General features: G+C 42.3%; 1 protein-coding gene across 2 annotated transcripts in view; it reads right to left on the bottom strand.

Annotated features, from left to right (window-relative positions):
- The window catches only part of KCNJ16 (potassium inwardly rectifying channel subfamily J member 16), a 54,225-nt gene that overhangs the window by 16,604 nt on the left and 11,319 nt on the right, over positions 1–26,302 (bottom strand). The window contains exon 1 of one of the 2 annotated variants that reach the window (XM_024761135.1): positions 14,219–14,391. The exons of the other annotated variant lie outside the window; for it this stretch is intronic. The gene's annotated coding sequence lies outside the window, so the exon portion shown is untranslated. Of the gene's footprint in view, positions 1–14,218; positions 14,392–26,302 lie in introns of those variants that run through there. 2 annotated transcript variants of the gene reach the window in all.

Below are 26,302 nucleotides of genomic sequence, written 5' to 3'. Positions count from 1 at the left end.
AGCTTTTTCCACGCATAGAGCTTAGGGCCAGGGGAAGAAATGTTGGCTTTTTAACTGAGAAATGTAAATATCATTGACAGTTTGAACTCCCAAATCTCATGCAAATTTCCTGTAGAGGGACTGGATGCCCTCATTGAAAAAAATTAGAAGCCAGTCCTCAAAGACAGATGTTCAAACGCTTGTGAATACACCCATGCCAGCTTCCACAACCACAGACGGTCAACAGAGGAGACACAGCAGTACAAGGAGATATTTGTTCTGTTAATCATTCGGACTTGATTACATGACACCAAAATCTTGCGAACTTCACTCCCCAGCACCATCAACCAAGAGCTTCCATTTGCTTCTTGGGTTCTCGGTCCACGGTTGCCTTGGCATGGGAACACAATATCTATGCCTGTGCCCTCAAGCAAAGCTGGTGTCCACCTCCTGTCCCCCGCAGGGATGTTCATGACCTCCATCCTTGTCATTTGAATCAAAGAACACTCTCCGTAATGAAGCAACGCGTAAGGATTTTTGAGCTTATCCATCTGTAGGATGTATTCCCCGGCCGGCTCCTTTTGCCAAGGAGACTTTACTGTCAGTTCAACAGAGCAGCGCTAATCAAAATCTCGATTATCTAAAAAGTGACGGCTCAGCGGTCAGAAAGTACCTCCAAGTAGTTCAGAATGACGCGGCCCGGGAGGTCCAGCCCATAGGCGACCTGTGATGCTAATCAAGGCGTCTCTCTGTGCTCCCAGCCCACACTGCTAGTGGCACCTGCCCCTCCGTCCAGCTGGGTCTCTTCTCTCGGTGCCTGAGTTCTGTGTCACTCTCCCCTAATTTTAGCAACAAACCTGAAATACTTGTTTTATTTTACCTTTTTTTGCTTTGCAAATTAACAGACTAAAACTTAGAGAAAAGAAGTTGTTCACTATCTATCACAGAGGTGGAAAGTGAAAGAACCAGGATTGCGATCCAGGTCTCTATAACTAGATTCTAAATGGTGCAGAAAAGTTAATGTCGGGCTTCCCCGGTGGCGCAGTGGTTGAGAGCCCGCCTGCCGATGCAGGGGACACGGGTACGTGCCCCGGTCCGGGAGGATCCCACATGCCGCGGAGCGGCTGGGCCCGTGAGCCATGGCCGCTGAGCCTGCGCGTCCGGAGCCTGTGCTCCGCAACGGGAGAGGCCACAGCAGTGAGAGGCCCGCGTACCGCAAAAAAAAAAAAAAAAAAAGTTAATGTCATCCTCTTGGATGTACATATCTTTTGTAGAAAAGGCTTGAACCGGGTTTTCTAGAATTAAGGAGATTGTATGCTATTCCCTAACTTTAAATGTGCAGGTTGTGGGAAAATATCTCAGCATCTGTGGTTGTTTTCAAGCTTTCCTGAGGTACGTCTACCCAATCTACTGATAAGATCGGCACATGACGTGCACACCAGTACCCACAAGCCCCAGTGACTGTCAACCAGCAAAACCACTGGATTGAACCTCTCAGAACCTAAAGAAGGTCAGCAAAGAAAAGAGGCCAGAGGAAGCCCAGGCCTGGGGTGGGAGTGGGGTGATGCTATCAAAGAGAGCGAATTGGGCGATGCCTCTACATGGAGCCGAATGTTTCCAGTTGTGAGATTACACGGCCCATGGGTGGGTTGCAGGGAAGGTCTGTTGCCTTTGGACGCCCTTTGGAATTAAGCCAAAGTGTTTGAATACAAAGGGAAAAACAATCCAGTGTGGATGATGTCACAGAGCGTCCTGAGGAAAGCAGCAGAAGGATAAAGCTTCCTGCTGCTTGGATCCAAAGAACACAGACTCATTGTGGCATTAACTTCTCCTGCAGCCAGAAGTGGGATTCTTATGGAAGGATTAGCCCTAATCGTAAACGGCCAGTACTGAAGGGGACGTGTGTATGTGTGTGTGTGGTTCCTGATCAGTAAATCAGAGAACTAACCTTCCCAGCCCTCCTCCACATGTTTTAGGTAGTTTACGAATCCCTGTAACTAGGCAAAGGCCATTCTCCCTGAGGTTCATAGGACATTGGCGTGCTCTCCTCAAGGACACTAAAACCGTGATCAGAAATCTGCCATGTCATACAAGAGCGGTGGTTAGTAAACCCAGAAAAATTCAGGGTCGAGAAGAGGGACCCAAAACTGAAAGGGCTTTAGGTCAGTGGCAGGCTGGTGTCAGTAAAGTAAAGAGAGATTCATTTTACTGAATTTCTTAGGTGACAAAGGAGGGTCTGGCTGTCAGCTCAAGCCATAGATGAAAGAATACCTATGCACTGTAAAAGTTTTAAAATTTTCTGTCTATTATGATGTTTTGACATCCTAAAAGGAAAACAAAAGCAAAGACATATTCTGGCTGGAGAGAGACTGCCCTCCTCAGGGCTAGCCAGTCCTTAGAGATAGAAAAAGACCCAGCCCAGGGCATGCTTTAGATACACAAACTAACTCATCCAGGGCCACATCTCCTCCGGGTGGCTGTACACCCAAGAAGGCAATATTCTTCTGACTCCACCATCCCAGGGCCAGGCATCAAGCAACTGGGAACAACCCTCATCACCCAGAGTTCTCCAGAATCATTCAAACTAGCCACAGCTAAGCTATTCATCCTGCCCTGCTTTGAGTTTCTCACGCAAGCCCTGATAGAAGCCAGCTGTGACTTGACGTCCCCTCTGCTGCTGTCTTCTGCCTCTGGACCACCCTGGTGTCTTTCCCACGTGGTCCTGTGCCACATCTCCTGTCTCAAGGACGTTTGAGTATAAAACACTGGATTTTTTTCTGAGCCTCGATGCTGTCTGCTGTCATGGCCACACCTGACTGACTATCTCATAAAAGAATACAGAGCAACCCAAGGTTGGGATGAGAAAAAACACATTTCTATCTTCATTGCAAAAGAAACGCCCCAAGGGTGATGAACATATTGTCATTACAATTCAGCATTTTTTAGATGCAAGGGAGGGAGGGCCTTCTTCCGCTTTGGAGGGACACCTTGGAACACTGTAGCCGGAGGACCGCCGTATTCTGAGCCTTGCAGCCTCGGGAGATCATTGCTAAGGCTGATCCAGCAGCTGGCTGCGGAACATGGCTGGCTGTGCTCACGGCTTCTTGCTCTGCAGCCTGTGGGCCGGGGGAGCCGACTGGATCACCCCAATGGCTGGGAGCATGCATTTAGGGAGAATCTGGTAATGCCCTTCTAGGTGCCAAATCTGATGTGTGTGGACTGATAGGTAATAGAACGGCCAGACCCCTAAGGTCAAAGGCCAAGGATTTCGGGTTGCCCACTGGAGAGGGCTGCTGGCTGTGCCTTGGAAGCAGGTCCACCTATGATTGTGGAAGGACGGGAATTCAGTTGAGCTGACAGAGGACAGCATGGGGAGAAAAGACTCCTAGGGCTTTTGTGAATCAGTGTTACAGCCACGTAGTGAGAGGCCGAGGGCCGAGCAGGAAGGGGAAACACAGAGGTGGGGAGTTCAAGAGGGGTGAGTGAGGGCAGCAGGGAGACACCGGGCAGGAGAGCGACCACACCGAAGAGGTGTGGCCAGAAAGAACTGAGCCTGTGTGTGGAGCTGGGCTGTAGGGTCAGCGGGAATCCAGACACAGGAAGGATAAGGGCTGCATATACCCCTCAGCCTGAAAAGAAACATTTCTTAGGTGCCAGCACTTCACATCCATGAATTTGTTTGATTTTCTCCCAAATCCTGAGAACAAGGTATCAATATCATCATCGTTTTAAAAATTTATTTTTTTAAAAATTTATTTTATTGGGGTGTAGCTGATTTACAACGTCGTGTTAGATTCAGGTGTACAGCAAAGTCAATCAGTTGTACATATACACATACCCACTCTGTTTTAGATTCTTTTCCCATATAGGTCATTACAGAGTATTGAGTAGAGTTTCCTGTGCTATACGGTAGGTCCTTATTAATCATCTATTTTATATATAGTAGTGTGTATACAGGAGGAATAAATTGAGAGATCGGGATATATATATATTCTTTTTTTATATTCTTTTCCATTATGGTTTATCACAAGATGTTGAATATAGTTCCCTGTGCTATACAGTAGGACCTTGTTGTTTATCCATCCTATATGTAATAGTTTGCAAGGGATGAAGAATTAAAGCTTAACTAGTTTGGCAGATTTATCTGGGGTCACACAGATAGTAAAGAGTTGGGGGGAAAGGACTACAAGAAATTCATCTCCTCCCATAGCTAAAGTTTTAACCCTTAATGAGGAGAGGACCTGCTGGAAGCAGAATCCGTGTGTAGGAAGGTTTTGTTGTTGTTGTTAAGGACCTAGAATATCCAAAGCGAACTTGAGAAAGAGAAACTTGGAAGTCTTATGTTATGCTACATAATTTCAAGATGAACGGTAACATATGGTGATCAAATAATTACTTTACTGGCACAAAGATCAATAAATGGGTTAAATTAACAGAAAAGAGTGCTAAGAAATTGATATATACTTATATGTCTATTTTATTTTTTTCGACAAACACATGAAAACAATCCAATGGGAGAAAAAACAGTCAACAAATGGTGTTGGAAAAACTTGATATCCCTAGAGAAAACGATATACCTAGTCCCCTACCCTACACTGAACACAAATATTAACTTGAGATCTATTACAGACAAATATAAATAGAAAAACTACACAGCTTTAAGAGAAAAATATAGGAGAAAATCTTGGTGAGTTGGGTGTAAGCAAAGGGTTCTTAGGACACAGGAATCAAAACCATGAAACACAAAACATGACAGATTTCCCCAAAACTAAGTATTTCTCCTCATTAAAATTGGACCTGATCTCAGCCAAAAAAAAAGAAAAGAGGAATCCCAGTCACCAGGACTGGGGCACGAGTTCAGGGCAGCAGTCACGGCTGGAGGTTCCGGCTGAGTCCTTTGGGATGTGTTCTGGAGCCACTCAGGTGCCCTAGGGATTGACCCATCTCAGAACCGGCAGCAGGGGGGCGTGCATGTGCGGTACAGTCCCCTAAGCCCTAGGGAGGGACTGGGAAAATTCACAGCAGGGAAATCTAGGCAGATGATTCCACTAAACGCGGATCAATGTCTGGGGGGGGGGGGCGGGGGGGGGGTGCTGTGGCCACCGAGCTGAAAAAAATCTAACTTTCCCAGAAAATCAAGGCCAAGAGTCTTGAAAAACTAGTGTTTCATCCACACACAACTCCACATGAAAGTAATAAAAGTTTGTTTAATTGGAGAGATTCCATATCTGAAGATAATGTTCAGTTCTGCGTCTTTTGCTTTTCGGGAGAAGTTACTATAATAGTGAAAACTAAGGAAAGAACTGAAGGAGGAGATACTCAAGAAAGTATCCACTCGTGTATTCAAAACCCTACTGAGCACCAACGATAGTCCCCGAACTTGAACTAGATGTGCTGAGATAATGAAAACATGAGCCTGCTCAAGTAGTTCACACCCAGATGTGCAGAGAGGGGACATCTAAATTTGTGCAGTAGAGAAAGGGACCCTGCTGGGTGATGCTACAGAAGTTTGAGCCAGGATCTGTGTATGGAGTTTACAGGGAAGTAGAGTTAATCTCTGTAACGAGAAGAATGTTTTTATTGTTAGTCTCTAACGATCTGGTGAAGATGAAGACTATTGACTCAGAATCTGGATGACCAGCTTGAAGGATATATAGAGAAGAATGTCCTGAGTTTGTTAGGAGGTTGAGCTAAGTAATTCTGAAGGCTTCTTTTTATAGAAAGATTGAAAGGTTTTACGTTATTTTTCATTAACCACTAAATAGCATTTCCTCCAATTTTATGAGATGAACAATGGTGAAAGATTGTCCAAGAGGATTAAAAATAAAGTGTCAGAAAGACCTCATCTTCTCGTTAAAGTAAAAACACTTGGGTCTACTTTTTAATTTTAATAATTATGAGCCACATTTTCATGCCAAGAGAAAAGATCATACTGACCCGTGTTTTGGTATTATTTGTGCCTTTGTTCATTGCATCAACGTTGTATTTTAGTTGATCTGTTTTTATTTTCTTTTTGGGGGGGGGGGGCGGGGGGGGGGTGCTGTGGCCACAGAGCTGAAAAAAATCTAACTTTCCCAGAAAATCAAGGCCAAGAGTCTTGAAAAACTAGTGTTTCATCCACACACAACTCCACATGAAAGTAATAAAAGTTTGTTTAATTGGAGAGATTCCATATCTGAAGATAATGTTCAGTTCTGCGTCTTTTGCTTTTCGGGAGAAGTTACTATAATAGTGAAAACTAAGGAAAGAACTGAAGGAGGAGATACTCAAGAAAGTATCCACTCGTGTATTCAAAACCCTACTGAGCACCAACGATAGTCCCCGAACTTGAACTAGATGTGCTGAGATAATGAAAACATGAGCCTGCTCAAGTAGTTCACACCCAGATGTGCAGAGAGGGGACATCTAAATTTGTGCAGTAGAGAAAGGGACCCTGCTGGGTGATGCTACAGAAGTTTGAGCCAGGATCTGTGTATGGAGTTTACAGGGAAGTAGAGTTAATCTCTGTAACGAGAAGAATGTTTTTATTGTTAGTCTCTAACGATCTGGTGAAGATGAAGACTATTGACTCAGAATCTGGATGACCAGCTTGAAGGATATATAGAGAAGAATGTCCTGAGTTTGTTAGGAGGTTGAGCTAAGTAATTCTGAAGGCTTCTTTTTATAGAAAGATTGAAAGGTTTTACGTTATTTTTCATTAACCACTAAATAGCATTTCCTCCAATTTTATGAGATGAACAATGGTGAAAGATTGTCCAAGAGGATTAAAAATAAAGTGTCAGAAAGACCTCATCTTCTCGTTAAAGTAAAAACACTTGGGTCTACTTTTTAATTTTAATAATTATGAGCCACATTTTCATGCCAAGAGAAAAGATCATACTGACCCGTGTTTTGGTATTATTTGTGCCTTTGTTCATTGCATCAACGTTGTATTTTAGTTGATCTGTTTTTATTTTCATTTTGTATTTCTGTGTATGTCCTAAATTAAAAGAAAAAAAAAATCTCGGGCAGGATCATGGATTTTCTTAAGAGAAAAATTAGGGAAAGCCCAGAATAATGGCTGACAGGGAAGTTTCCAAGGGCCAGAGATGCTTCTGGATCAGTTACTCTTGTGTTCCAGGCTGTCCCTGAATCCCGCTGTGAGGTCAGACATACTATTCCTTGCAGGTGAGCCAAATTCAGGTTTTGATGGTCTGGGTCTCAGAAAGGTCTTATCAGGTTCTCTCCACAACCTGTTATTCCATTTATTTTATTTACATAATGCAAACAAAATAGTACCTTTACCTACATCATTTATGTTTGATTTTTGGAGTCAGACTGATTTCTGTTGGAATCTCATGTCTACCACTTACCTATGTGAATTCCAACCAGTTATTTTACGTTTTTGATCCCCGTCCCTTTAAAAGGGTAATTAAGAGAATGAAATCAGATAGCATTATAAAATGGTAGGTGTCCCATAAATGTCAGTAGTTTTCACCTGGACAAAACCAGGAACTTTGCCTTGGCTGACTTGAAGAAGCCATGGTGAACGTGATGGGGCAGATGTTCTGATTTTTTAAAAGATCAGAATGTGAAATGACTGATTTGTCTTTATTAGACCACGTACGCACAAAAGCACGCCCTCGGCCTGGACTCGCTTCTTGACCCTCATCACCCTGATGCCAGCCCATCCCACATACCTTCCTGGACCTCGGCTGCATCGCTGGGGAGATTGGCCTCATGAGAGAGGCGAGGTCCAGGGATGGAATGTGGGTGTCTGGAAGCTGAAAGTGGAAGACTGCTGCTCAGAAAACCATGTCAGAAGCGGGTCAAATTCTAGAGAAGCCCATACTACGTGATGAAAAAGCAGATCAGTGGTTTCTTAGGGCTAGAGGTGAGGGAAAGAAGCTGACAGCAAAAGGGCATGAGGACTTTTCTGGTGTGATGGAAGTGATGTGTATCTTTATTGTGGTGTTGGCTACATGCCTTATACACTTGTCAAAGTCCATCAAAATGTCTGAGTTTTATTGTATGTAAATTATACCTTAATACAGCTAATAAGAAAGACAAAAAAGAAGAAGAGGGTCAAGGCTGGTGTAAGTTGCCAGAGGTACCTCTGATATCATGAGTTTTCTGTCATCCTAATTGCAAAAGTGCAACCGGCACGTATGTTCTCAAACCTGAGAACAAGATGTATGTTCCCTGGAGTCGAGCCATTTGAGACATTACTTTAAGCTTAGCTATTAACCGACGATCACCGTCTGTATCAGAGTTTCCCTCCTCTCTAAAATGGAGCTAATAATGATTGTCTCCACTGAGTGTGTGCTCACTGTGTGCCAGGCACCACATCGAGGGAGATTAAATCCAAGGAGATTAAATGATATCTAAGAGAGCGAGATTATGAAAGGCTTTTGACAAGACGGCAGAGAGAAGTTAAATCACTTGGGAAGGTCACGCTGATGTAAGCAGCCCATGTGAACTCTAGCTTCAGGATTACGGGCTTTCAGAACCTCTAGGGATGTTCCCCTAGCTCCCTGGGAATTCTCCAAATGATTTCAAGGCTCATGGGAAGTCAAAGAAGGAGGGGGAAGGGCTTTTAAAAAGAAAAGCTTAAACAAATACGGTATTTGCTGCGTTTCTGGTATATACTTTTCTTGTCTATTTTGTTAATGACTTTCTAAAATTATGAATAAGCTTCAAATTTTATTTAATGAGCTTTCTGCATCTACTGGATACATCATACTGAGAAGATCACTTTTTTCCTTGAATGTGTTCATATATTACCTGTATCGATAGATTTTTCTAATGTATATTATCCTTACATTCTTGGGTAGACGTATCCGCTGGCAGATTTAATTTGCAATTTCTAAAGTTTCTTTTATGATATAGCAAAATTTAAATTGGCCTATAATCTTAATGTTTTGTGTTTAATCTTTGTTTGTTTTAGGCATTACAATTAAACTAGCCTTGTAAACTGCAAAAAAAAAAATAAATAAAAGAAAGAAAAGCTTAAAGAGTTTCGTAAATAAGACATATTTATGGTTAAACCCAGGGCCCTGCATCTATGCAATGTTGGAATTTCCAGGTAGACAAGTTGGATTATCTCAACCTCTGCTCCTTTCACCAGAGAAATGAACTCTCAAGCCATGGGGTGTTAACCGATGTTAATGACTCCCTGGCAACGCCCCAGATTGCAAACCAAAAGACAGTGAGTAGAAGAAAAACATTAAAAGTTAAAAAGCCCAGTGCTTTTCCACCTAATCAGACGTCAAAGCCTGAGGAGCTTACTATTTACTGAAGTTACCTTTTAGCAGTGTTTTTTTTCTAATGCGTCTTCACAGTATTTCTGTCTATATTTTTAGTTGTCAAGACGTCATTAATGACAGGTCAATGACAGCACTTCTTATCACACAGTTTCAAATCTTCAGTGCCACTTTGTTGCCACTTTGGAACGGTGGAAGAGTGACGAAGACACACAAAAGGAGGGTTTGATGAATGACTATTTCCACAGGAAATTAAAGACTCATCCTTTTCCACATTGCCCCACAGCATCAATAAGTCACGTTCGGTTGGATAAGTCATCATGCTTTTAAGTCTGTCTCTCTGTTTCTAATGGTTACTTCCCTGATCTATAAAAGGCACTTGCATTCTTAACCTGTTCGATTCAGCGCTCCCCAGAGATTATATGAAGGAAAGAAAGACTATTCCCAGCCATAGACCATACAGCAATCAATCATGACTATGTAGCCAAAGGAAGCATCATAAGCGTGCCTACTAGCAGGCATACGCCCAAAAAAGATCGAGCAAGAGAGCAACGCTTTCAGGCTTGGATCACTTAGTAACCCACTAGATGGTCTTACCATAGTTACGGATGATGAAGTTCAGCTCAGACCCCCGTGTCCTTTGCGTCGTGTAAGAGCACGGCAACTGGACGTCCAGGGCTCCTTTCTCTCGGCTCCTCCGAGCTCTCTCTCAAGCTGTCAGCACCCACCGCCATGGAGATGAGAAAACCCACGGGAGAATCTCGCTCTTCTTTGCCTTTCCGGACACATTCACCACATACAAAGGCCACTGAGATCTCTGCTTGCCTCTAGTGAATCAACACTTTCTTTAACTTGTTCCCATGCCTACCCGTAGTAGATAGTCTTGCCAGTGGTGGCTTCCAGAAAACAAGAATCAAGAAGAAAGAGCCTCCCTTCCTGCCCATCTATACCTTTGTTTTTTGAACTTACTCAACAAGGCCCTCCCCAAATCACAAAATGGCCGAAAGTTGCCCCTAAACTTCTCACCGTCCCAGAGGCTGGGTTTTTTTTCTCACTAACACCTCCAGGACTTGAACAACTTCTTCCAAGTGTGTTCTTCTTAAGTGTAGGTGCCCTAGACTGTCGCTGTAAAGATTTTTCTCTGCAAACACACCCTGTCTATGTAATCGTACACCTAAGGCGAACAGCATTTCACTTGGGCTCCAAGGAAATGTGTGCCCCTTGAAGACCACTGACAAGCCCAGTACTGGTTTCCAGGACAACGTTTAGATATTTTTCCGAGAAGCCCGTTTTATTTTCTGGCTTGTTGGTTCTAAGTTTGGGATATGGCAGCGAATAAGTCTCTTGCTCAGTATCCACTTTTCGCCTATTGGGAAGTCTTATAATTTGGAATGAACTGGTCATGAAAATGTGGACATTTCCAAGAAATTGATTGGATGCTGGTACCAATTACCAAGATGATGAAACCAGGAGAGAAGGAATTTTGAAGTGGGGAACTCAGTGGTTGAGATTTTATTGTGGTTAACTGGATGAGCCAACGAAGGAGACTGAAAAGGAGAATTTCTTCAAGTAGAGAGAAAACCACGAGATGTGGCAGGAGGTGAAGAAAAGATGGCAAGAAAAAGGGAGTGATCCTCTGTGTCGGAGATTAAGGAGAGGTCAAGATGAGGACTAAGAACTAACTGTTGGATGTGGCCATGTGACGTCACTGGTGGCTTGACGAGAGATGTCTCAGTAGAGTTCTGGAGACAAATGCCGGATTAGATCAGGAACAAGTGGGAACAGGGTGAGAGGAAGTGGAGAAAACATGTATCCCCTTTGTAAGGAGCCCTGCTGTCAAATGGAGTAGAAAAATGGGCTGATGGATGGGAAGGAATATGGGGCTCAAGGGGGGTTTATTTTTCAGGGAGCCAGTTTTTTGTTTTGCTTTAATATGAGGGATGTACAGTTTGTCACAGAAGAGGGAAAAAAGATTGCCAACTTCTTGATTTTATTTTTTTTTTTGCGGTACGCGGGCCTCTCACTGTTGTGGCCTCTCCCGTTGCGGAGCACAGGCTCTGGACGCTCAGGCTCAGCGGCCATGGCTCACGGGCCCAGCCGCTCCGCGGCATGTGGGATCTTCCTGGACCGGGACACGAATCTGCGTCCCCTGCATCGGCAGGTGGACTCTCAACCACTGCGCCACCAGGGAAGCCCTTCTTCACTTTTAAATTAAGTAAATGTCCTACAAGGATTCTTGTGTGTCCTTTTTATTAAAAATAAGTACTTCTTTTGGGAGACCTGAAGAAGGTGTCCTGTTTGGTCTCCTGGTTTCATTACAAAATCGTGAGGAGAGCGTGGAATACTTGTATTGGACCAACAGCTGTGTCTGTTTTGTGCATGTTATATTACCAACCACCAATTTAACTAACTGGGTGAAAAGCGAATAATCAACTTTCTAAAAATCATTTTCTCTCCCATTTTTTTCCTACATTATGCAAAATACTTGGCTTAATTTCATCGTAAATAAAACACTGTTTCTATAATTGTGTAGAACAATATAAACTATAGAAAATATAAAACCCATACTAATGACTTCTCAGTACACATTAAAATAATCCTAACTTTAATCTACAAATTAATCATAGCCTAATCCTAAACTACTTGTTCACCTGTAACATTGTTTGGTGTACAGTTTATGCTTAATAGTTATTTCTTGAAAAAAAAAAGAATGAATGAATGAATGAGTGAATAACAAGTACTAAAGAAATCTGCTATTATCACCATTTTCCTTAAGAGTTACTTTCGTTTTCAGACTACATTATGAATGAGTTCTTTCTAAACCATTCAGATTTGTGAGAAGAGCAAATAAAATATGAGACATATCAGTTGAGAATCTACTTAATGACAGACTGATATGTTAATGAGAGACCCATTAATAGGTGTAGTCGCATATGCACAGAGTTTTCTACAGCTTTTATAGTACAGTTGACGAGGGGCATACATTGTCCTCAACAGAATCACTTTAAATGCACAGGGTACCCTAGACCTGGGATTTTCAGCCTTGGTATTTGGGGCCAGATAATTCTTTTTTGTGGGAGGATGTTCTGGGCTTATAGGGTGTTTAGCAACAACCCTAAACTCTTCCCACGAGATGCCACATGACCCCAACCCCCATACTGACAGCCAGCAATGTGTCCAGACACTGTCAAATGTCCCCCGGGTGACAAAATCACTCCTGGTTGAGAACTGCTCTCCTAGCCTCAAAGAACCAGGTAGATGAGTTTCACTCTCGGTTAGTGGAATCCATAATAGAATATGGATTCACAAAATACGTAAATATGATTTCTTTCCTAAAACACCATAAAGGTGGATTCTTTAAGGAGAAGATACATATGTAAAATGTGTATAAAAGGATGCAGTGTTTGGAACTCGATGTTAACACAGCTCTGTGCTTAGGAAAATATACATTCATAAGAAGGCTGGACTTCAGGAAAATAGGTAGAGAGAAAGCACATTTCCATTGAGGCATTAAGTGTCCGCATTGGTTTTTCAGAGAATCGCGTTAAGACGGGTTCAATTTCTTATCTTTAAAGTGCGAGGCAACATAGTGATTACGAACTACAGTGCGAGACACTCTGCTGATTAGAAGGCTGACTCTCGCGGTGCCTCCATCCCCCCATCGGTAAAAGAATGATAATAAAAACACCTATTCGGTATAGCTCTCAGCAGAAGCAATAAGTGAATATTCGTAAAGCACTTATAAAAGTATCAGACAATAATATTTGCCCTTTCAATGCCGTTAAATAACGGTCTGATGGGAGAACACAAAGAGACACACACGTGGGCTGGAGGATGATTTCTGGGTGGTGAAACGTCAAACGAAAAATGGAAAACACTGGAAGATCTTACATGGCTGAAGGAACGGGCAAAGTGTCAGGTAAGAGTAAAAGTGTGTAAAATGGAAGGCATCGAGCTTAGGGAAAAACTATGTAACTATTCTTATGGTGATCTATAAGATAATCAAACTGACTAATTTAATAGAGTAATTTGAAATAGAAAAAAAAGTTAGACCTTTCTATGGTACATTGTAGACACTAGTAATGGACAGAATTGTTTATGTTAACATAATTTTCCATACTTAAGGGGAAATTCTAAGTTGTTTGGTGTAGCCTTAGCCCCTGCTGAAACCGTGCCTTTGGATAGACCCAAACAAACTTCAGAGGAGCCACTATTGCCGGCCGGAGGGCTTCCTGTTATTCCAACTGCCCGGTGACCATAGGCGACAGAGGAAGTATCTGAAGTTCTCACTGCGAAACAGGGCCTCTCCCGCCACTTAATAAAGTCTCTTCCGCTACCTATGTTCCTAAGCTGTGGGAAACTTACTGACTTATTTTCCTCTCTTTGGCCAAACTGTGCCAAAGTGGAGTGGACAATCTTAATGGATGTCCAAATGCGGACTCAGAAATCAATCAGTGGTCAATTGGTTAGCGTGGGCTTCCTCTCAAATGAGCGATCATTGTTCCATTTTAAAGCTTATCAAAAAGGCATCATAAACATTTCTGCTTGGATCATTATTTTCTGAACTGGAATGAATCACTTCTCCGGCTGCTGGTTGTACCATCTACCGAATACACACAGTACTGAGCAAAGACCCTGTGAGAATCGCCGCAGTGGCCGTGTCTGTCACCTCAAAGGCTCAGAAGGGCACAAGCACAGCAAGACGTCCTTGCCTGAGCCCTGGTATGACAGCCCCTCCAGGTGGCCCTCGGTCTCTGCTGGGACATTTTCACTGACAAGGACCTCAGTGACCCTCACGTGTTCTGTTCCTATTTTATGATGACTCAACTCTCTCAATGAGGAAGTCCTTCCTTAAACTCAGATAAAAATGCGTCTTCTGTAGCTCTCACAGGATTTTCCTGTCCCCCTGCTGTCCCTCTGCAAAACAAGTCACGTCTTACTTCCAACAGCCAGTTCTTCAGACAAAAAAAGACCAGAATCTCCTAGTTACTTCTTACCTTCCAAGTCCTGGGCTTCACTTCCTCCAGGGAAAACCCTCGAAGCCTCCTCGGTTCCTGACATGCAGAGTAATGATTTAACTTGTCACTTTTAGGGGTGCAGAGTGTCGGGACAAATGCTAAAACGATGAGTCACCAAGATAGCAGGTGTCAAACCAGGACTGCTGGGACACTTAGCTTATTCATAAGCAGTTGCATGCTAGCAAATTTTCATCACGGGTTCTCTGAGGGAAAAAAAGGACTGATTGCAGAGTTTGCCAATTTCTTTTTTTTTCTTAATTTTTAATTAGAGTATAGTTGATTTACAGTGTCATGTTAGTTTCTAGTGTACAGCAAAGTGATTCAGTCATACATATACATATATCCACTCTTTTTCAGATCCTCTTCCCACATAGGTTATTACAGAATATTGAGTAGAGCTTCCTGTGCTATGCAGTAGGTCCTTATTAGCTATCTATCTTATATCTAGTGGTGTGTACATGTCAATCCCAAACTCCTAATTTATCCTCCCCCCCACTTTTGCCTTTGGCATCCATAAGTTTGTTTTCTACATCTGTGACACTATTTCTGTTTTGTAAAGAGTTTGCCAATTTCTATGGTATAAACTGAAACCCTGGCTGATGTCCAGGTGCTGACGGGATGTACCAAAATGTGGAGGCGGTAAGGGGTGAACAGCTGGCTCCTGGGAGCTGACACAAGTCTGCTCCAGCACACCCCTGGGTCACAAACCATGTTTCAGGATTTGCTCAATGTCCTGATTATTCTTCTCTGATTCTCCCTTTAAAATGCGACGTATCTTAATTCACAGTTATTGAGGTGTTGTTTGACCAGCCCAGAATCTGTCCAGATTCCACTTCAAAGATCCAATTTCATCAAAATTCAACTTCGCAACTACTGGGAATGAGAGTAGGGAGGTGAAGAGAGACAAAGTCACCGAAAGGGCCGCTAGCTTCTAACATTTAGGTCAGGAAAAAGAAAGCTGGTCTTTAGTGTCTGTACTGGAAAGAAAATTGGGCAAAGCTGATATATGTTAAATTATATATATATATATCACTAAGCAATTCTTATATACCACGAAGTCTTAATTAAAGTTGTCATTTTTTTAATGGAACGAAAAAGAAATTGGCTTCAAAATGGCTGACTTGTTAAGAGGGATAATGCAAAAAATGATTTAAAGTTTTAAACGTTTCCCTGTAATTCAGTAAGCCTTTGTGAAGTCCTTCTCGTGCATTAAGGAAACTCTATTAAAATTCAACTTAAAACTCTGCAAATGAATAAACTTCTTTTCATGGGTAGCCTTCTTCACTCTTGGATAGACTCTACTTTCTTTAAAGCCACGGGTATGTTTGTGATTGTTCTTTAGGGAATCCACGCTGCAGTTGTTACTTGTGAGTCATTTTCCCCCAACAGTGTAATTTACACCCTTCTTCTACTCATACTGAATGCAACTAGTGGAGACAAACCATGTTAGCGCCCAATAGGGGTTACAAGAAAAATCAGAGTGTTTATTTGGCTTGAAGGCGGGATCTAGGATGGGGCAAAGTGTGAGAGAGCTGGAGTGGTGAGAGCCACATCTGGTAAGTCAGGTTCAAGAATTCCAGTTATTCTCAGGCAGGATTAAAGGGCTTTGATCAGGAAGTAGGACAATCTGATTAGAATTTAAGAGCATGTGTTCTGGCAGCGGTGGTGAGAATGGATTGGCCAGACAACTAACAGGGAGGGAAGTGAGGACGATATTGCATAACCTGGGGGAATAAAGCAAAGGGAACAGATTCAAGAGGTACTTGGGAGTCTGAATCCACAAGAAGCAGAAATCCATCAGGGAGGGAGGGAGGGAAAAGGGAAAGGAGTTGCAGAGCAAAGGGAAGGGTGGGAAGAGTCGAGTATGATTCCAAGGGAAGGATGGGTACGGCTGTAATCAGGTCAACAGGTGGGATGGCGAGAAACTGGTGATTTTATTTCTTGGTTCAATAAGGGGATGGTGGGTACAGAGACAGGATCAGAGATTGAAAGAGAGTTGAAAACATTTGAAATAGTCAACCGTAGGGAAGTTAAAAACTATGTTACGTGGGCCTGCACGGAGGGCCCGTCCTTAGGAACGTTTCCTCAAGAATCTGACGGAAAACGCGTATTCTGTAAATGTGTTCCAGGTGCTCCTCTTAGGTCTTCCCACTTCCATGTAATGATCTGTGCCTCTAATTTTTAGTGAAACTCCCCAAAGAAAACCAATGCGTTTTGATTTAAGAATTTCAACAGGGTAACTCATTCCATTCGTGGTTTCCAGATTGACCACTAAAGGGCCTTTATGACAAAAACAGTGAACTTCCCACAAAGACTTGTTCCGAAAACATTTGCTGGAGGGTTCCGCTCCGCCGGCCCCGCCCTCACACAAGCCCCTGACATCAGCACCGGCACAGGAGCGAGTAAGCGACTGGTACGTCCTGGTGTGGAAGTCCGAGGTTTACTCAGGGAACAAACCCCAGTGAAGTCATGTCTCGTTCAGGATTAAATGGCTAACTCGGATTCAGTGATCACATTAAGAAAAATGCATGTAAAAGGCCCAGGAATTTTTCCTTTGTTTGATTCACAAATTAAACTTGCACACGTCATGTCTGCAAAGCGAGCATTTCACCATGTCAGATGCTTTCTTTGACTGTAATAGGATGTAAGAGAAAATAAAGAACATGTCACTTTCTCCAGCTGGCTGGGTCGTGTACCTTACCGCACCTCTGGAATTACACATTTTAAATGGAGATTGCTCGACACTCTCAACAGGCAAGTTTATATCCAAAAACCTTAACCAAGTTACTAGCTCTAAACTGCTCAACCTGTAGAGGCCACTGAAAACGCTGAGGCCAAAACATAGTCCTGCCTAATCCCAAAGCATTCCAGGTCTGAGAGGCGTGGTTTTCGGTAGAGCAGAAAGCGTACATCAACTGAATTATGAAGACAATTGCCTTGATTCTCCATAGGATGTAACGCATATACTGTCAGATAGCCGTGTTTATCTGATACCTAATGTAATCTGAAAAACTAGCAAGTTGCCAGCAATTTCCAAATCTTTGCTCCAAATGTTCTCTGTTATCACATCAGACAAAAAGGATTGTTCCTTTGGAAATATGAACCGCTATTTTGATGTTATAATCACAGCCATTACTTACTGAATATATACTACATACGTATTAGTACGGAGGACTTTGGTAACAGTTGTACAGAATTATTTGTTTTCATTCTTAAGCCACCCATAAAATAGGTACTTACGTCCCTAGCAATTTTTAAATAAGATTTAAATATACTGATAGACTATCTCAAAGTCTTGTTATGAAAGAAGGTATCGGCAGGATTCGAATCGAAACCTTCTAAAACCAAATACCACATACGTCTCAGTTAATAAAGGCAAAATAGACTTCTCAAAGAAATAGAGCCAATTTGAACTAATTACAGATGATGTCGTTCTCCAAAGAAAACAACCCCCCGAACCGGACTGTGTGCAGGAGACACAAGCAGTGAGACCTTTTCTGCAATGACCTGGAAAGAGGACTGACTATGACAAATTCCGAATTGTCATCAATCTGAAACAGGTCAAAGGGGTCTTGACCCAAGTTTGAACCACTTCTAACAGTTCGTCTGGCTTTCAAAATTATTGGCACTCCACTGAAGGTCCAGTGGCCCTAAACGACTGTCTAAACTTGGGCAGGGCTCATTTTGCTCTTTAAAAGTTTCTATACAGACATCAAATAAATGTTGCAGAAATGAAGACCGCCCAAATGAGAACAAGCTGGGGCTATCATTCAGAGTTCCCTCTAGCAGGGGAGTCCACCACCATCACTCGTGTCTGGCAGAGATTCAAAGAGGAGGCAGACGAGTGGGAAAGCATTACAGTTAAAAAGAAAAAAGGAAGGCTTCAGGTATGGTCTGATCCGAGGCTGGGGGCATGAGAAGCTGGAATCAGGTGTACCAGAAGTGGGCGTCTTCTGTGGTAAGGAGGCACATTTTGCCTTCCCTCGTTGGTTCGAAGTGAGAAGCAGGGGGAAAAAATTAGGCAAGTTGGAAGTCAAGGACCAATTCTTGATCATTTCGGGCCCATTGTTACAAAAATGTGTCTTCCAGGGCTATCTGCTACAGAGCTCGGGGCGGGGGGTCACGGTTGTACTGTTATATATGATCGTGGCCACCGTTCGTATATTCAACCTCTCAAAACAGTAGAACGTGGTGGTAAATGACATGTGGGAAAACCACTTTACACAAACGTGCTTTTCGAAACGATAGCCTCCATCCAATACTTAAAACTGAATCATTCGTGGGGAAAAAACCCCAAGTAAATTATTCAGACTCCCTTATTATATGAGCTAAAAAATGCATTCGATCACTCTTTTTTTTTTTCAAAGCAGGTTGACTTTCTTAGAACTCTATCTATTAGCCAATATGTTAAAGCTGGGTTAATTTAATTATCATTGAATCTGATCTTGATGAAAACGATTTTAACAAATACTCAATAATAACAATTTGCATGGCCTTGCACTATAGATTGTTGAAAACAGCAGTTCCTGCCATCTCTCGAGACTGATCAAACTCTAGCAAGTTGGATGCATCCTGTTCTTGGATATATGGCCTTTTGCCCAATGTGACTCTTTGAACAGTCAAAAATTATTTTAAACTAGGCGGGGAGAGTGGGTAATAAATTTCAGCCTTGTCAGACCTACCAATTCAAACTGGCTTTAGTCACAAAAAGGAGGGTCGAAGTATTTGACCATTTTCCCTACCTTTTCTGCTGGCTATATTTCTCTGACTCATCACCTTACAGGCACCATAAAGCACCATGTGGATGGGTACAGTCAGTTAAATATTTTGCCAGCCCTTTCTTTCAATCTAGATGGTGTCTGTGTATACAGTACATACTTTCCACTAATTATTAGAAGCTTACGTTCTTTCAACTTCTGCAACTTTCTCCAATTCACAGATGCAACACTGAGTATTTATTTGTGATGCAGACCACATTTTAGACCTTTTGGTATTATATAACACCTGATTTCCTAGCCCATAAATGAGGTTCTGCTTAAACAGGATAAGTAACCTAAATTCGCCTAAATTAAAACTCCTCCCCCCATCCCAGGCCATCATGGTACTTGACTTATTTATGTTATTCACTGTGTCGTCGATGCACCCAAGAGTCCCAAATTAAATATTACATAAGAGGGTAAAATAAGGGGAAAGTGACTCTTCACAGAGTACGGGATCCAGGATGATTCAAGGGAACAGGCAAACTTCAAGCAAAGCAGCCCTCCCTGGAGAATAGCGGGAAAGTAAAGACCTACACGGGGCCAAAGCAAAGTACTAGACGTGCAACCAGTAGAAGAGAGGAAATCAGAGCATCGGAAGGAGTGTGTGTGTGTGTGTGTGTGTGTGTGTGTGAACTGGGAGACAGGGTGAGGGACAGAGTAGAAGGAAAACCCAAAATAAATGTGGCCTGTTTTGAACTTGTTTGCAATTTATCCCATCAGGGAGCAAATCTTATTATATATCATTTCTCAACCTAACTTTTGATTATTTGCCCCAAAGACATAAGTGCTGTTCCTTGCCCACCCGTCCCCGCCCCCGGCCTTTTTACTACGTTCAAGGTGGTTACTATGAGACAGGCTGGGACCTGGGACGCTCTGCTGCAGGGCTGGCACCTGGACAGACGTCTCCTTGAGCAACAAGCTACAAAGGAATGATGAGGGACTAAAAATAACTGCGTGCATGCGCAGTCGGGGCAAATTATGGCCAGTAAGATACAAAAAGGCCAAAAACGCAACTGTCACCTCTCCCCTTGTGAGGTGTCGGGAGCAGAAGCATGGTGCCACGCGGGACCCCTGCACGCAGCACCGTGAAGGGGGTGGGCAGACCTCCTCGGCCAGCCACTCCAGCCCCGGCACACTGCCCCGCCTCCACCCTCACCCCGGTTAAGCTCACCCCCCCACCCCCCGCGGGGGGCTGGAGCAAGGTTACGCATTACTTGCTTTCGCCCCCTCCTGCTGCAGCACAAGTTCCCGTAAAGCCTTGTCTGAATCCCTCATTGGGCCTCTTACCAATTTCTACTGATTAAAGAGTCCAAGAGGTCGGTAACAAGTAGGCTATTCGCACATTTATGATTTACAAGACATAATGCCAGTCCATAAGAAGTTAGTAAGCTGTTTAGAGGACTAGCTATAGCAAACAGGAGATAATCACTGCTATTGTATTTTTACTTCAGTTATGTTTCGACTAACAGTCAAATGAGTGGGAAACGGTCCTGGCTGATGGTTGGCGAGCAGAAAACGGAATAGAAACCAGGATGAATTCAAAGGAGGGTGTGCTCCTTGTTGCTTGATTTCATCTGGAAAAGCGTCATGTAAAAGGCGGATTTGGCTCTAACATTGAGACACCTGCTTAGATAGGTGACTTAAGTGGGAGAGGACTTACATACTTCAGAAGGGAGGAGAGGACGCAGCATTGGTGTAGAGTGAGAGAGAGCAATGGTGGCAGAGAGGGCCAAGCCCCAGATGGCAAAACTTTGACCTGCCTGGCTGAGGACTTGGAGTCTTTTTTCCGTAGCCGTAATCTGCTAAGCAATATTTCTGAACAAGGCTTTGGTTACGTTTTTGGCCATCGAGGCAAACGAAACGGCTCACACTTCCATTTTTCAGATTCTCTGACAGATTTAGCAAGATTGCCCGGTCCTTTCTACACTTCCTGGTCACTTAGGCGGATAAACCACAGACTGTCGACGAGAGACTACAGACTTTGATCATTCACAACGGCAGGTCTGGGCTTTTGAGTACCTTTAACGCATGAATATGATAAACGAACCCAATGAATTCAACTCAGTCTGTTAGTAGCACTATTAGCCTAAATTAGGTCCATAGTTTAGCCCAGAAAAGAAAAGTACCTGGGAAAATAAACGCCAAGGGTTTCTACTGACCTCAGTTACCCATATAATGTGTCGATTTTATCCAGCCAAAGTGTAACAAAGATGGTCTGTTTTCTACCAGCTAAAGGTCTGTGAGAAGGCACACAGTGTTTTGCGTAGACTTTCCCCCTTATCTTAGAGCTTTCAAGCCTGTAGCATTTTCTTTCAAGGGAAAAACAAAAACCGCAGAACAATCACCCCATTCAATTATAAAATCACTGCCATCAGCCTTTCTACCACTGACCCTTTGGACAGAAGCAGAAACAGCAGGTTCTGCCTAGATCGAGTTGCCCTGTTTTACCAGCACAAATACTTTGGCAGGAAGATAAGTATGTGATTAAATTCAAGGTGGAGCCTAAAAAAATAAATGTTTGAGCAAATGATTGAACAGCTTTCTTGCTGTGCAAAGAGGCAGCTGAGGCTGGACAGAAGTAGACACCACCAGTCCCAGTCAGATCTCTTTGCTTAAAGCCCCGGGACATTAGGACTAGACCTCGGGCGATGGACGCAGTTATTGCGAGGGTTATGGAGTGTTAGCCTTTATTGTGAGTGCGATGTGACTAGAGATTCTGAACAGCGTTAGAGAGAGCTGTGTGTTCTCTGTAAACACTGAAGTAACTAGCTTTTAATTTTTTACCTACATATAGATTTGGTAAACAGATATGATAACCTTCTGAAAAAAGAATGTTACACATGGTGCTAAGTCTCGTTTATAGCTCAGCATTTTCCCTTCTTCCTAGCCAAGTAAGGTTATTTATCAACGTGCCCTCCGGTTGTAGACTACCACAGTTATGGAAACCCTGCAGTTTTATTTAGTAACATAAGGTGGTTTTTTGTTTTTGTTTTTTCCCTCATTGTCTCCTCCAACTCAAGAATCCCACCTCTGGGAACTACTGGAGCAAATAAACAAAAAAAAACTCATGGCTTACGTGGCTGTTTCTCTTCAGACTTCAGGAATCTGGGCAGACGGAGTGTTGAATGAAAGCTGGCATACTAAGGTTCTCGTTCCTGGCAGTTAAAATTCATGTACAAATTATGCAAGGCTCTTAATTTGATCTAAAAACAAAAACTTAGGTGGTCAACTCACGTGGCTTAAATCACCCAATTCCTGTCATAGAACGCTTCCCACACCCCCTCCCTAAAGAGCCAAATAAATAAGGATAGTAGGACCCCAAGCTTATAGCACGGTGCCTGGCACACAGTAGGACTTTAACAAGTGTTCTCTACTGTTGTAGGTCCAAGAAGGGGGCAAGCAGAGGAATCAGAAGGAGAAATTGGCTTGATTTGCTTGTTCCTATCTCTACACTCCATGGAGCCACAGAAGACCAACTTTCAAACGTTTTGACGGACACAAGGCTAAAAAATTTTCTTCATTGAGTTTTCAAATTGAATTTATAGGTTATTTTAAACTGAAGACTTAACTTACTAAGCCATATTAAGACCTATAAATTTTAAGTAATTCAAGACATGGAACTAAAATTGGCCATCGGGCAAAGCTATTATGACTCAAATGCCAGAATCCCGTGAACAAACAACAAATAAAATGCTGGTGACGAAGACAGAGGTCACGCCCCCTCCGTGAACTTTTATTGAAGTTCCTAGTAGAAAAAGACAACAACACCTGACTTCATTTGATTTCTTTTCAACGGCAGCCACTAATTACTTTGAATATAGCCAAAAAGGACCATCCCATTTACCTATAAGTTAGATATTGTCCTCTCTTCCAGGTTTAGAAAAAATGCAGCCTCCAAAAAAGAAGTGTCACTTCACTTCTGTTCTCATGGAGGACCAAATTCATTACGTGAGTTAGAATTAACCCTTTTAATGAAATCCACTCCTCTGGGAAGGTCAACATTTCTAAAGCGTTTGTCTGCTGTGTATTCGCTGTTTCACATTCTTGCCGCCCAAAACTCTATCACTGACCCAATTTAAAGAGAAACAGAAGTTTGATAGTGGTGAAGTGCCTTGGCCTATACATTCCCCCGGTTTGCAAACTTGAATGTGGATCCGAATCACCTGGAAGGTTTGTCAGATACACTGGACTCTAACCCCACAGCTGCCGATTCCATAGGTCTGAGATGGAGCCTGAGAATTTGCATTTTTTACAAGTTCCCAGTTGATTCTAATGCTTCTAGGGCCGGGACACACTTTGAGAACCTCTAGCCTAAATCACATAGGGCATAAGGGGCACAGTCTAGATTAAAACCCATGTCTGTCTGATTCTACAATACAAACCGACTGCACGCTAAGAAATCACTTGTTACCCTCTACTGCAGAGATGGAAGAGAAAAGGAGGGTCTGTAGGATTTGCACGCTTTTTGAAAGAGGAATGGATCTGGAGTCGAAACCCTGGAGTTTGAGGTCCCCTGGGTGCCATGTATGGCTTCACTGACCTGAGCCTAAGCATTCCCATCACTACAGTGAGAATTCTACTGCTTTACTCTCACCCCTCACTCACCTCACAGAGTCCTTTTGAAGATAAGATGTGATCGCTGTTGTAAAAGCATTTTCTAAGCTTTGAAGTGCTACCCACTAATGTTTGTTATTTCCATTAGGAATCAAATCAGAAAAAGAGTAAAACAAGAAAAACAAAAATATGTGAGTGAAGGATCTGGTCTTTCGTTTAAAAGCTGAGACTACGCAAAAGGAAATGCCAAGCACAACAAAGAAGTTTATTAGAACCTTCGGGAATTCAGGGATCTTTAACATGAACACACTAACAGTCTTAAGGGTAGGGCAACTACCAGATTTTTCCAACAGTTTTTGTTTTCAACTTAAGAAGTAAACATCCTATTTCTTCAAGAGACATTTTTATGATGAATCCTGGAAAACGATTAATAAATAATGATTTTCATGTAATTATTTTTAAATAGTAAAAATGTAATGCTAACAGCTTTCTTTCTTTGGAAGTATAGTTTTGTTTTTTTTTTTCTTTCAGAGAATACTGAAAATATTTCACTATTAAAAATACAATTTCATTATATGCTGATCACTGGCTTTGTTGGATGCTTTCTCAAAATATAAATTTGACTTCATTTGTAATAAATGGCGGAACCAATGAAATACAGGATTTGCTATGCCATAAACAGTTAACACAGGTGACTTCATATCACTCACTGTTATTCTTAATTAATTTTAATGCAAGAGTGAAAACTAAGGCTGCTTCTACTTTCTCCATGAAAACTTCCATTGTAAATATTTGCATACCACGAGCAGTAGCTTCTAACTAATGAAGTTAATATTCACTGGCACAAAGAAGGGGTCTATTTTATACTGAATTAAGTAAAGGGAGACTTTCTACTGTAAACTAAGAACTCTGTCAAGGCCCACTGGGCTCTACTTTTATCATATTTTTCCCCTCAAACAAATGGCTTGTTTGGTATTAGTTCAATACTTGGTATTGAAGCCGACAGATTTCCATATGTCACCAGGACCATAAAGAACGACTGTATTTTCCCCCATCAATGAATTATTACTTTCCTTAGATTGGCTATTATATTTGCTTTATGAAGTGAAGTCCTTATTGATTTACGGTGTCAAAATTCTGTTTGTGTCGATTAACTTTTTTGTGTGTTTATTAACTCTTGATGGAAATGACAGATGCTTGCGCTGGTGCAGCTGGGGTTCTGCCTGTTAAATAGAGCACAGATACCTTCTTTTCTGTTTCTGATTTGCTTGTTTTTTATTCTTTAAATGCCTTTGATAGAGAAAGCACAACTTAATGTTTGGCGTGCAAAACAGAATACTTCAAAGAAACCAGTAACCGGAGAGCAGAGAGCAGGGTTCGGGGGAAGGGTTTGATTCCATTTTATCATTTCAGTGCCTGAGCACTCCTCAGGCTTGCACTCCGAGTTGCGTACAAAGGTTTCTTGAATGTTAGGTGTATGACCCAAATTATGTGTCAATAGAATTTAGCATTACTAACAGTCACACAGATATGAATTTATGGGGAACTGAGGTTCTTTAGAGGGCGTGGGTTAATGCTTTAAAACACTTATTATAGAGAAAGGCTGCCTGGTCCAAAATCAGCTATGCCACTTACTAGCTGTGTGACCTTGGGAACATTTCATGGCCTCTCTGTGCTCCTGTTTCCTTATCTGTAAGAATAAAGTTTCTCGTGCGGGCGGAAGGAGGAATACTTGTAATGCACTTAGAACAATACACAGCATGTAGTTAGCACCCTGTGTTTGTTAAATAAAAACCAGGCAGTAAATTGAAAACGTTATTTCTGCCGTGAAATGACACATGCTCCTTTGTTACTGGTAAGTGAAACATCCCGTAAGTTTCTTCATGTAGTCTCGTATCATTCAGGGAAGATTCAGCAGAAATACCTTCTTTCCGTGACTTTGGTAACAGGACGTTTGGGATATGGACACAAACCCTTCACAGAACGGATGAGGCCACCTATCCTTGTGACACCATCTTTGTGATACAGAGAAAACATGATGTCTTTGAAATATACCAAATCTACCCTGTTAGACAGCAGCAAAGAAAGAGAAACTGAGGCAGATTAAGCTGTCAGTCAAACATAATCTAATAAGGAAATAGAGAAAATTTATACAAGATGGTGTTGATAAAGAAGCAGCTTTCGTAATATCGTCTTGGCATAGCATTTTGAAGCTATTTCCTATCTTCGTTGCTTTTTTCTACATTTTTCATTGTCAAGGAATTTTGCTACCGGTCAAGAAATTTCTTCATCTATCTCTGGGTTTCTTTCCTCAGGTTAAAAGACGGGTAAGTTATACTTAAGCAAAACAAACATCGTCTCTGTGGAAAAAACGGTTGGTGACTTAAATAAGCATACGTAATTATGCAAACCAAAAGATCTGGGTTAGTGTAGAGATTTGGTTGCTATCCGTTCAGCACCACCACTCGCCCAAGTGAACTAAGATAAAGACAAGGGTATCTCAGGGAATACACATTTATTAAAATAGCTAGAACACATTTCGTCTCCAGTTTTCACTTTTTCTAAGTAGAGGTAATCTAATGTCAAAAAGCCAAAATGAGACTGCGAGGCCATTAAAAACGTAACGCTTCCAAAGCTTGTTCACGTGTATTGTTCTCACTCTGAGCTTGTGTCCCACCACACCAAGTAGTTCTATTATAACACACATCGGACTGGATGAAGACTCTCTCCCACCATACAGTTAGCTCTT

The sequence above is a fragment of the Neophocaena asiaeorientalis genome, unplaced genomic scaffold (assembly GCF_003031525.2).
Source record: "Neophocaena asiaeorientalis asiaeorientalis breed wild unplaced genomic scaffold, Neophocaena_asiaeorientalis_V1.1 scaffold30, whole genome shotgun sequence".
Taxonomy (NCBI): domain Eukaryota; kingdom Metazoa; phylum Chordata; class Mammalia; order Artiodactyla; family Phocoenidae; genus Neophocaena; species Neophocaena asiaeorientalis.
Note: the sequence above shows the minus strand (reverse complement) of the source record. Positions and strands in the feature narration are given on the sequence as shown.